The sequence below is a fragment of the Marmota marmota genome, unplaced genomic scaffold (genome assembly GCF_001458135.2).
Source record: "Marmota marmota marmota unplaced genomic scaffold, marMar, whole genome shotgun sequence".
Taxonomy (NCBI): domain Eukaryota; kingdom Metazoa; phylum Chordata; class Mammalia; order Rodentia; family Sciuridae; genus Marmota; species Marmota marmota.
Window position 1 is genome coordinate 5,251,623 of NW_025999946.1, and position 11,837 is coordinate 5,263,459.

Consider the following 11,837-nt stretch of genomic DNA (forward strand, 5'->3'; position numbering starts at 1 on the left):
ACAGAAGGAAATTTTAATACATGCCACAATGTAAATGATCCTTAAAAATACTATGAGAAGGTGAAATAAGCCAGACCCAAAAGCCCACATATTGGATAATTCCACTCAATCTGAGATACCTTGGATAGACAAATGTATAGAGTCAGAAAATAGAATAGTGGTTATGGATAGGGTAGGTGAGTGGGAGAGGGAATTAATTTATGAGTGCAGAGCTTCTGTTTAGGATGATGATAAAAATTGGAAATATATAATGGTGATGGGTGTGCAACAGTGTGAATGTACTTAAATGCCACTGAACTATGCATTTAAAAGGGGGTAAGCCAGGTGTGGTGGCATACACCTGTAATCCCCAGAGATTCCAAAGGCTGAGGCAGGAGCTTGCAAGTTCAAGGCCAGCCTCAGCAACTTAGCAAAACCGTAAGCAACTTGGTGAGTCCCTGTCTCAAAATAAAAAATCTAAAGGGTTGGGGACATGGCTCAGTGGCTAAGCACCCCTGGGTTCAGTCACTCATATGCCTACCCCTGCAAAAAAAAAAAAGAAAAATGGTTTCAAAGGTAAATTTTATGTTATTTCTATTCTATAATTAAATACATACATCCATACACATTCATTTTTTTAAAGCGAGAGAGAGAGAGAGAGAGAGAGTTTTTAATATTTATTTTTTTTTAGTTTTCAGTGGACACAACATCTTTGTATGTGGTGCTGAGGATGGAACCCAGGCCGCACGCATGCCAGGCGAGCGCGCTACCACTTGAACCACATCCCCAGCCCACATACACATTCATTTTTAAATGGTAAATTTTTGTTATATGTATTTTACCATTAAAAAAATTGCCAGAAAAAGGACCTCATGACATGAGGATCTACCAGGCTCTGAGAATTGGACTTAGAAACACAGGATATGAGAAGACAGTAGCAAAAGCATTCAGAAATGTGCACTGAGATGGGGATGAGGATTGGAATGGAGACAGAGAAAATCTGCCCACATGAGAGAAGGATAAAAAGTGAGGGTCAGAGATGAAAGATAACAAGGTTGACTAAATGGAGCTTCGTTAGGGCTGAGGACAGAGAAACAATGGGGATTGGCTGGTCTGATTTTAAAAATGAATTTTAATTTTCAATCTTTTCTTTAGCGGTCACATGAGTTTCCATGTTTAACCCCCAAAGGATGTGTGGTGGGATGCATGTAGGACCTTCAACCACTCTGCAGCAGTCAGCCCACAGTTGCCTTATGAGGCTTCCTGTCTCTTTTTAGAGCTGACAGACACCACAGTGAGTCAGTCCTACCAAGGCCTGACTCATTTTTGACCCGAATTTTGGTGATCAAACACTATACCCTGGAATTTGGCACTATGTATGGCTCAAAAGGTATGCTAGTAACCTAGTTGGAAGAATACCCAGGTTCCTAGTGGCTTCCTCTTATCCCACCCCATTTCTTTGAAAACGTTGAATTGATCTGCATTGAAAGTCATAGAGACTCCGTTTCAAATTCTGAGTTACTTCTTGATGGCTGTGCAACCTTGGAAAAGTTTAGTAACGTCTATAAACCAGATTCCTCATCTGTAAAGTGGGGCTACAAAACTCCATAACATTGTTTGGGGATTAGATGGATAATATATGGAGAGCTTATTAGCATTCTGCTTGTTGCAAAGAAATTAAACTAGAAAAATTTAATTTTGCAGTGCTGGGGATGGAACCCAGGGCCCTGCAAGATGTTAGGCAAGTGTTCTACTGAGTTCTACTGAGGTATACCGCCAGTTGAGTTAAGGTTAATAATAATGAGCATGCTGCATCCAAAATCCTTCAGACTGGAAGTGATTTGGACTTAAGGATTTTTTTAGATTTTGGAATGTTTGCATACACACGATGAGGTGTCTTGGGGGTAGAACCAAAGTCCAAATACAAAATTCATTTATGTTTCATATATACCTTATACAAATAGCCTGGAGGCAATTTTATACAACATTTTAATATGCCTGCATTTTGAGGCATTTTGGATATTGGATTTTATAAGCAGGGATACTCAGCCTGAATCAACATTACTAGTTTGTACCCTGAGATATTTGGTTTTCTAAGGTCACTCTGCCCCAATGGCAACAGGGACCTATATGGGAATCTTCAGCAATCCATACAACTATAGCACTAATTTACAGCAGAAAGATCTGAATCTGGTCTGGGTTCCCCCATTACTAGCAATGTGATGCTGGGCATTTTTCACACTGGGTCTCAGTTTTCTCATATGCAAAATGGGGATAATTACATAGAGTGCCTAGAGTGGTAAATGTCAAATAAAATAATGTGTGTAAAAGATTCAGCGCTAGCAAAAAAAAAAAAGAAAGATAAGAAGAGAATAAAAAAGAAAAGAAAAAAAAACACATATTAGTATAATGTACTTAGCATTAGAAGCAGGGATGTACCTGGACTAAGGCTAGGTGGAAATGGGAATCAGAGTTGGGATTGACATCAGGGCTATAAAAGCAACTGTGATTATGATCAGAGTTGGCCCTGGATTCAAAGTTTTAGGTAAGGAGAGGGGGTGTCAGGAACAAGGTCATGACAGAGGTCTGGGTGGGGTTTTGGTTTGGAGTAGGAATTCAAGCCAAGGTGTGCACTGTCTGAGCCCTAAGGAGATGCAGCAATTCTGTGCAGTGACTCACAGGCAGCTTCATGGCCTCAGTTAGGGCTCTAATCCAGTGATTTTGGTTTGAAGGAAAGTAGCGCATGGGATTTAACAAAGTCTAGGAAATCTGCAAAAGCACAGGCCTTTAGAGAGAGAGTTAAATTGGAATAGTTCAACTACCTCATCTCCTTCACCCTCCTCCTCCTCACTCTGGCACGCAGCTGAGTCAGATTAAGTACCAGTCTATCTCCAGGGACATCCTGCATAGTGCTTGTCTGCATAGCTCTGATCATTCCTCCTCTATCCATCATCCATCATCCATCCATCATCATCTATCTATCCATCAAACAAAAATTCATTAAGTACTTACTATATGTTCAGCACTTTGCTAGGCTGTGGAGATCCAGCAGTGTTGGAAGGAAACAGGTTTTCTGACCTCCAAAATCTTCAGTCTGGAAGAATAGACAGATAACAGTGTGTTTTTATTATCTGTAATTGTATATATTTGTGGAAGTAATGGTAAATATTTTTAAATTTTTTTCCCAGCAGTACTGGAGGTTGTTCCCAGTGGTGCTACACCACTGAGCTACACATCTTCAGCCCTTTTTTTTTTTTTTGAGGCAGGGTCTTGCTAAATTGCCCAGGCTTGCCTCAGCCTCCCAAGTTGTGTGCCACATCACCTGGATGAATTCCAAAATCAATTTAGGAGATAAAAATCACAAAATTATTACTGAAAATCCCTTAAGTTACCAGGACCCACGCATTTAGAAGCCCAAAAGTCAAGAAATAATATCTATATCCCTTTGTACTTTGAGCATGACTCTGGGGCAGTAGATGTCAAGATCTGGCTTTAATGATGCATATGTATACTTAACAGCAAAGAGACAAGGTGGTCCAAGACTCAGGGAATTAAATAATTCAGTGCATGGGGCTAGAGAAGCAGAAATAATTAGTCAACATTTTTTGGAATCAGTGGGCTAGCAGTCCTATGGAATGCTGGAAACAAACTATTAGAAACATTGGGACATAGAACTATTGTGAAGTAGCCTATGCATAGACATGACCCAGGGTTCACAAATGCACAAGCATTCCAGAGGCTAAGCAGGTAATATAAAGAAGAAAGGTGGTGGCATGTATGATAATAGGGAAGGGAAGAGACTACAGCAAACTGGAGAGCGCTTGCCTTGTGCAAAGGGACAATAGCTATTCAGTTCCCACTAATCATTGTCAAATGAGAACTGAGGACCCATTTTGCTAGGTCATCTGTATTATAGCATGCTGTCAGTGCTAGCTTCCTCTGGTCTCTGGGGCCCACTTTCCCTACAGCACAGCAGGCTGCAAGCTCTCTAGGATTTACCACCAGTACTATCCTGCCCATCTTCCACTTGTAACAGTCTCTAACCAATGATTGATGGGTTTGGTGGATAAATACTTCAATGCCCTTGCTTCTTAGATGAGATAATGTTGTGGTACATGTCCTCCTACCACCTTCCCCAGAGTTTCCCAGGAGAATTAAGCTCCAGTTGCCCATATGGTAACTTTCTTGATAACTCACCCTTACTAACTGCCTCGCTTCCTTTCTCTGTCTCACTTCCCCACTTCCTTACTTCAGTTTCCTAGGATCCACTTCCAAATAAGCTACATGCTACTGAAGCCTTGTTACAGAATCTGCTTCTGGGAAAGACCAAACAAAAAACACAATATTTGAAATCTGGATTCTTTTTGATGTTAAAATTTCACATTTAAAATTGTGCATATCAACAAAAATAGATCTAGGAGCTGAATTTGACCAACAGTCTATCAGTTTGGGATTCTGATATTAACTCAAATTTCATTTGTCACTTTTTTAAGTTGTAGATGCACACAATACCTTTATTTTATTTACTTTTTTATGTGGTGCTAAGGATTGAACCCAGTGCCTCACAAATACTAGGTGAGCACCCTACCACTTGGGCCACAACCCCAGTCCTTATCTGTCATTCTTACAGGAACCACCTAGGTGCTGGACATGGTGGGCACACACTTTTTTAATCCCAGCAGTTCCAGTGGCTGAGGTAGGAGGATTACGAGCTCAAACCCAGCCTCAGCAATTTATCGAGGCCCTAAGTAACTCAGTGAAATTCTATCTCTAAATAAAATATAAAAAAGGGTTAAGGATGTAGCTCAGTGGTTAAGGTTCCTGGATTCACTCCTCAGTACCAAAAAGAAAAAAGAAAAAGAAAGGGCTGGGGATGTGGCTCAAGCGGTAGCACGCTCCCTGGCATGCGTGCGGCCCGGGTTCGATCCTCAGCACCACATACAAACAAAGATGTTGTGTCCACCAAAAACTAAAAAATAAATATTAAAATTCTCCCTCTCTCTCACTCTCTCTTTAAAAAAAAAAAAAAGAAAGAAACCGCCTAGGAAAGGAACACATGTACAAAAGAAAAGTGTTTGAGAAAGTTCTAAGGATGGAGAGTTGTGCCCCCTGGAAACAGCTGCTTAAAATGTGAAGAATTAGAGAAGGGCTCAGCAATGAATAATGTTACTGCTCAAACTTCCATTCCTACCTATGGCTCCCTGCTGCAAGCTTCCTTCAGTCAATCTGGCTTCAGCAGCCACCACTCCCACCTGGGTAAGTCATATGAAGGCCCCAGGAAAAGCCTCAGAGCCTAGCCAGACCCAGTACCCTACAGGGAGGCACCCAATCAGCTGCACGCCAAACTGGTTCTATAACTGGAATGACAAGCCAGGGCCTGTTGGCTGCAGGGTCCACAGAATCAGACTTTCCTGGTACCGAAGCCACCATCCTTTCCAGGGTCATAACAACAACTACTTCTCCACATTCTCTTAGCGCAGCTCACCCGTCCTTTTGGGGTAAGGAGAGGGACCAAGAGTGCACGAGTTAAGAGCTGGTGGGGGAGTTAAGTGCCCCCTCTCTTGGCACTTCTAGCAAGTCAGCTTTCTAAGTAGTCATCCAATTCAGTCACCCAAAGTGCTGACAGAAGGCACTGTCATCCTGGTGCTGCATAAAGAAAGGCCAGATCCTAGAGGGTGGATGGTTGTACCTGGTTGGGGTGCCCAGACAGGCCTATGGGTGACAGGCAGCCCAAGCCCATTTGCTAACAGTGTTTGCAGAGCCTGTGCTATTTTAGGTTCCTTTGTCATCACTGCAGGCAAACTGGACTGGAGGAGTCTGATTAGAAGGGAGAAAACTGGTTTAGCAGAGCTGGGGTGTGGGAGTTGCTCCCCTGAGCTGGCACCAAGCAGAAGAACCTGGGTCAGTGCTTCTGAACTCAGAATAGGGTTAGGATTTCAGCACTAACTTTGGAACAACCTTGTCAGACAAAAAAGACAAAGAGAAGGACTTTGAGGTTCAGGAGCCAGAGGCTATAATTCCTGTCTCAGGACTAATCATAACAATAATGATACCTTATTACAAATATGCTTTATAAGTATACATGTTACCTTCATAGACATTATCTCATTATTTTATCCTTGCTGCAGCCCTATAAGGCAGGAAGGTATTATTCATGCCACCTAAAATATAAAGAATCTAAGTCAAACCAAGGTAAGTGATTTGCCCATGACATAGTCTTAAGTGGCAAAGGCAGGCCTGAATTGATTATTGGGGAACCTAGAACTGCACATCTAAAGGTCTTTACAGGAAGATGGGAACTCAGGGAATGAGTGGGGCGGGGGTGGGGGCTGGGGGTCTGGCCTTCTGCTGGTGACCCCAGGAAATATGTGGCCTCATAAATCCATGGTCTGAAGAACCATGGATCCACATACAGAACCTGTTGGTGGTCTGGCACCACAAAACAATCACAGTGGGCCTCTGGAAAGCTTTCTCTCCCCTCTTGGCTGGTGAGTAGGAAGGGTTTTTCTGTTCCCTTTATGCCGCCCCCTGAGTCAGCTCTCTGGCATTGCCCTGGCATGTCCTGGGCCCCACGCCCAGGCAGTGAGGAGGTGCTGGCAGATTGCCCGGGGAATGCTGCTATATTAACTCAGGCCAACTCCTAATTACGACCCCCCTCTCAGAGGTAGCCCAACAATGGCTGCATTGGAGGCTGTAACTTGTAGGCACAGGATGAATCTCTTCTGCCCCTTTGACTTCCTGGTACGGGTGTCACTGGGTACACACATGCCTTTACCTGATGACTGCAGCCTGAGAGGGGATGCAGGAATCAAATCCATTTTATAGACTTTGGCTGAGCCAGGCTCCTACCCCAGGGCTCTGCTTAGGTTTCTGGTCACATCCAAATAGCTAGGGAGGGAGTTGCTTTTGGACAGAAAAGAAGAAAAGATAGCCAAGACTCCAGCCTGAAGCTGTCTCAGCTGTTTCTGGGGCTTTGACTCAGAAGCTGCTTCTCAGGAATGTTGAGCATATAGGTCTCAGAGCCCCTAGTTCAGACACAATGGAATGACAAGCTAAGCAGGGAGAAATTTTCACCCCTCTGTGTCTCCTCTTAGAACACTGCTTGCAGAGAAAACAGCACTGGACAGATTGAAGACTCACCCTGGAAGTTCCTTCCAAAAAGGAAGAAAGGAAGGAAGGAAGGAAGGAAGGAAGGAAGGAAGGAAGGAAGGAAGGAAGGAAGGAAGGAAGGGAGGGAAGGAAGGAAGGAAAATAGGAAGGAGGGAAGGCTTAAAAGACCCCTCAGCCCCCAGGGACTTAGCTGGCAATGACTGCAGCAACCTACTTGCACTTAGAACATTACTGCATTGCATGACAGTTTGTCTCTAGACTCTATCTTATCTCCCCAGCTCTCTTCTAACTTCCCTGACTTCTTGTTTTGGGGTGAAAGAGAGTGCCCTGAATATCACATTCATTTGATAAATAGATTGACTGACAGATAATATTAGGAAAAGGAGCAAAGAAAATAAAGAGGCAAAGAGAAATCAGTGAGAAGCAAGCAGGTTGGGTCACATCCCGAAAACCTGGAGAATTTGTTTCCCTTCCCAATCAAAAGCTCCTAAGTCACTTGGGGAAAAGAGAGAGGAGAGCACAAAAGCTGTATCAAGATAGTCTGGTACTTCCTCATCCCAAATGCCCACTACAACCCCAGATGTGTCAGACCTGCCAGGGGTCACTGGGAATCCTTTCACCTCCAGAAAGGAAGGGTCTCTGCGGTGATTTTCCAATGTAGGCAAAAGTTCTTTTCTTTGCCTCTGACCTTTATTTTGTTTTCCTAAAGCAGATTGATGTCCCATGGGACAATCCACAGTGAAATGAGACCCAGGGAGAACTAACCCTGGAACAGAAATCATGTTAGCAGCTTATCACACGATGCAATAATTACAGATTTATCTGCATACCTCGGTCCATCCTAAGACGTGGGAGGGCAGGAACAAAGTCTGTCTTATTCATCAAGCTAGTTCCAGAGTTTAGCAGGCTGAATGGTACACAGAGGGCACTCAATGAGGTGCTTGATATGCGTTTGTGGATTTGGCTAACTGAGGGGCAACTGGAACCTGCCACTACACTCCTGCTATCTTAGCTGCCATCAGCAACTTTTATTCTGGAGCTCATTCCAGGTCCAAGAATATGATGATCTACTGGAAGAAACTGACCTGGAAGGCACTGACAGACTGTCTCTGGGGCTTTGGGTACTAGGATAGACTTGGTGTTGGAAATGAATAACTCCTGGGGTGGGGTCAGCTGAGTTATCTAGCAACCCTGCTGGCTCTCTAAAACCAGGCCTAAAGCGGCCTCTAGTGGACAAGAAGAATTACTGTCCTTTCAGGGTGGAGGCTTGGTTCCCTCATCTCTATGGCCCCAAGTATCTTTGTCCTCCATCCTTGAGCCCAGGGTCAAGAGCCCACTCAAAGGCATCACCAGCAAGATAACTTCATCATGTCAGAACAATAGGCAAGTCATCCAAAAGACTAATCCATTCAAACACACTCATTATGGACATACAGTATATAAGGCTCTGCTGAAAGCCCGGAGAGGGAAGAAAAAGATACAAGGAGAATAAGACAAGGGTTCTGTCCTTAAGGAACCTAGGATCTCAATAAAAAGGCAAAAATAAAAAAAAGTGGTACTATAATCAGGTACCAACCATTTCAGGAGCTGAGTTCAGATAATCAGTACAAACTCTATGCCAATTTTCTCATCTGTAAAATGGGGATAAAATCTTAATTTTAGGGTTATTATAAAGGCTAAATTAAGATGATAAGGAGAATATATGGCATTATTGTTGTTCTCCAAGTAATTTGTATTCATCATAAATAATTTAGCACATTTTAAGGAAGAAAAAGTGCATACTAATGCCACTATCAGAGATAGAAACTATTAATCTACAATTATTATTATTATTATTATTATTATTATTATTATTACATTATTATAAGAGCCCTATGGTGAAAGTTATAACCTCTTTATGTCACTGATAAGGAACATGAAGCTCAAGGAGCCTAAGTAACTTGTCCAAGTTCACACAACTGAAATCAATGCCAGAATTCAAATCTAGCTCTTCCCCCTATGTGAGATAAGGGATGAGTCAAAGTTGATCCCAAGATTCTGAACCTATGTTATTGGCAGACTAGTCATGTCACTGCCAGAGCCAAGGGAACTGGAGAAGAAAATTGGTCCAGGGTGGCAAGGGGAATAGTTATAACAGTTAATATTTATTGAGTCTTTACTATTCAAGGCACTGCTTTACCATATNGGTAGAGCGCTTGCCTAGCATGTGTGGGGCACTGAGTTCGATTCTCAGCACCTCATATACATAAATAAAATAAAGATTCATTGACAACTAAAAAAAATTTTAAAAAACTGTGAGGTAAGTACTATTTTTATCCATATTTTGCAGATGAGAGAACTGAGGTACAGAGCAGTCATAAAACTAGCAGATTCCCCGTTAATCAGAGGCAGAAGCAGGATTTGGCTTCAGTGTTTTTCACTTTTATATTATACTGCCTGACAGTTTGATTGATTTGGATTTGGATCATGTTGAATTTGGGTAGACACAGGACATTTAAGTGGAAAGGTCTGGTAGGCAACCACATATGTAGCACAGGTCTGGGACTTAAGAACCTTAGGATCTGGCTTAGACTCCAGAAAGTTGGACAGTGGTCCTTTCTGTCTAGCCTATGTACCCATCCACAGCCAGACACCATTGGCTGATCTCCAGATTTACAACCTATTTCTCCCCTCTGCCTCCCCTCCCCTTCAGTTCACCTGATCACAAGTCTCCCAAACCCTCAGTATTTCAGGGCCTGATTCACACTTTTTTTTTCCCCACTAGTGCTACCTGCTCAACTCCACGTCCAACTGCCAACATCCTTCTTTCATTTCCTCCATTAAGATTTTTCTGATTGTTCCAACTGATTCAATTACTCCCCTTTTAAAAGTCCCATATATTTGCTTTTATCTTCCAAGTATTTTATTGAGTACTTACTATATTCTAGTCACTTTAGACACTAGGGATACCAGAATGAATGTAAACAGACATAGACCCTGCCTTTGTGTGGCTTATAGTCACACAGAGATGTACAAAATCACACTTGGGACATGTATTTTGAAGAAGTAGTGGATGGAGCTGTCATTACAGAGATTTGATCTGGTCAAGAGGTCAGGGAAAGATACTTAGAGAAGCAACACTTGAACAAAGAACTAGAGGATAAGCAAAGAGGGTTGTGAATTCAGGTATCTAGATACAAAGATCTAGGGGTTGTCTAATCTTCTCTTGTATTGTTTATTATCATGCTTATCTTCTGGCCCCCATTGACGAAAGTTCCTTTAAAGCAGGGCCTATATTTCTGGCCCATCTTTCTATCCTTTATAGAGGTTAGGACTAAAGCTTGGCCAAGGCAGGAAGAAAGTTATCTAAATGGACTGAGGAGACATTGGCTGTTTTTGCAAAAACCCTTAGCATACCACCTTCAAGCCCCCTGGAGCACTGAGAGGTCATCTTGTGCCCATCTCTACCACCCTCCTTTGTGATAGCCAAGGAACTGTGTCATTTCTGGCTCCTGGCCTAGATTTATGTCTGTCCTTGATGAAGGAATCTTCTCGCATTGCACTAGGGTTTCAGGTCTCATGCGTTTGTGAACACAGCGGTGGCCTGTCCTTGTGACACTCCCTGTGAGCTATAGAATTTGGAACCACAGAAGGAATACAAGGGTGATTGTACCAGAACGGTGGGATTTGTTACGGTCTGTAAGCCCTTCTCTCCCACTGCTTCCGCCCCCCACTCTGTTCCTCCCACACCAGCCTTCTTTCCACCCCTCAAATATACTATAAACATTTTTTATCTCAGCCTTTTGTCACTACTCCTTCCACCATAAATGTTCTTGTTAGGCTCTTCAAAGAGTACCTTTATATCATCATGTAGGCCTACCTAAAAATGTCAGTTTCTGAGGGGAGCCATTCCTGAATACCTCAGCTAAAGGAATTCTCTATGCTCTGCCTCCTCATCATTCCTTATTTGATTTTATTTTCTCTGTAGCAGAACTTACACCAGTCTAAAATTACCTCTTTCAGCCAGGCACAGTGAGTGACATACACCTGTAATCCCAATGACTCAAAAGGCTGAGGCAGGAGGATTAAGTTTGAGGCCAGTCTGGGCAATTTAGTGAGAGCCTGTCTCAAAATAAAAATCAAAAGGGCTGGGTATATCAGAGGTAAAGCTACATACCCAGTGGGCTCAATCCCCATTACCCCCCAAATTTACATAAATAAATAAAAAGAAGAAAAAGACAGAAGGAAGGAAAGAAAGAAAACAAATAACCTCTTTTAGCAGAGTGTGGTAGCATGCGCCTATAGTCCCAGCTACTAGGGACCCTGATAAGGGAGAATTGCCTGAGCCCAGGAGTTCAAGTCCAGCCTGGGCAACCTAACAAGATCCCCTCTCCAAAAAAAAAAAAAAATGATCTTTTTCTAGGTTCATTGCCTTCCTATAAGAATATAAGCTTCATAAGGACAGAAAATTTGCTGGATTTTTTCTTCTGATTTCTGGTAACTGGAAAAGAGGACGTATTCATAAAATGAATGGATGAATGAATGCCCCCCCCCTCCCCCGCCAGTATGTGACTGGATACATGCCTTCACTGGGGCTAAATCCACATTGCATTTAAGATTCCAATCTGGAGCCTGGTGCCTTGCCTGTAATCCCAGTGGTTGAAGGGAGGGAGTGGGGCAGTGGGGGGGAGGCAGGAGGATTTTGAGTTCAAAGCCAGTCCTAGAGAGACCCTGTCTCTAAAAAAAAAAAAATATATATATATATATAT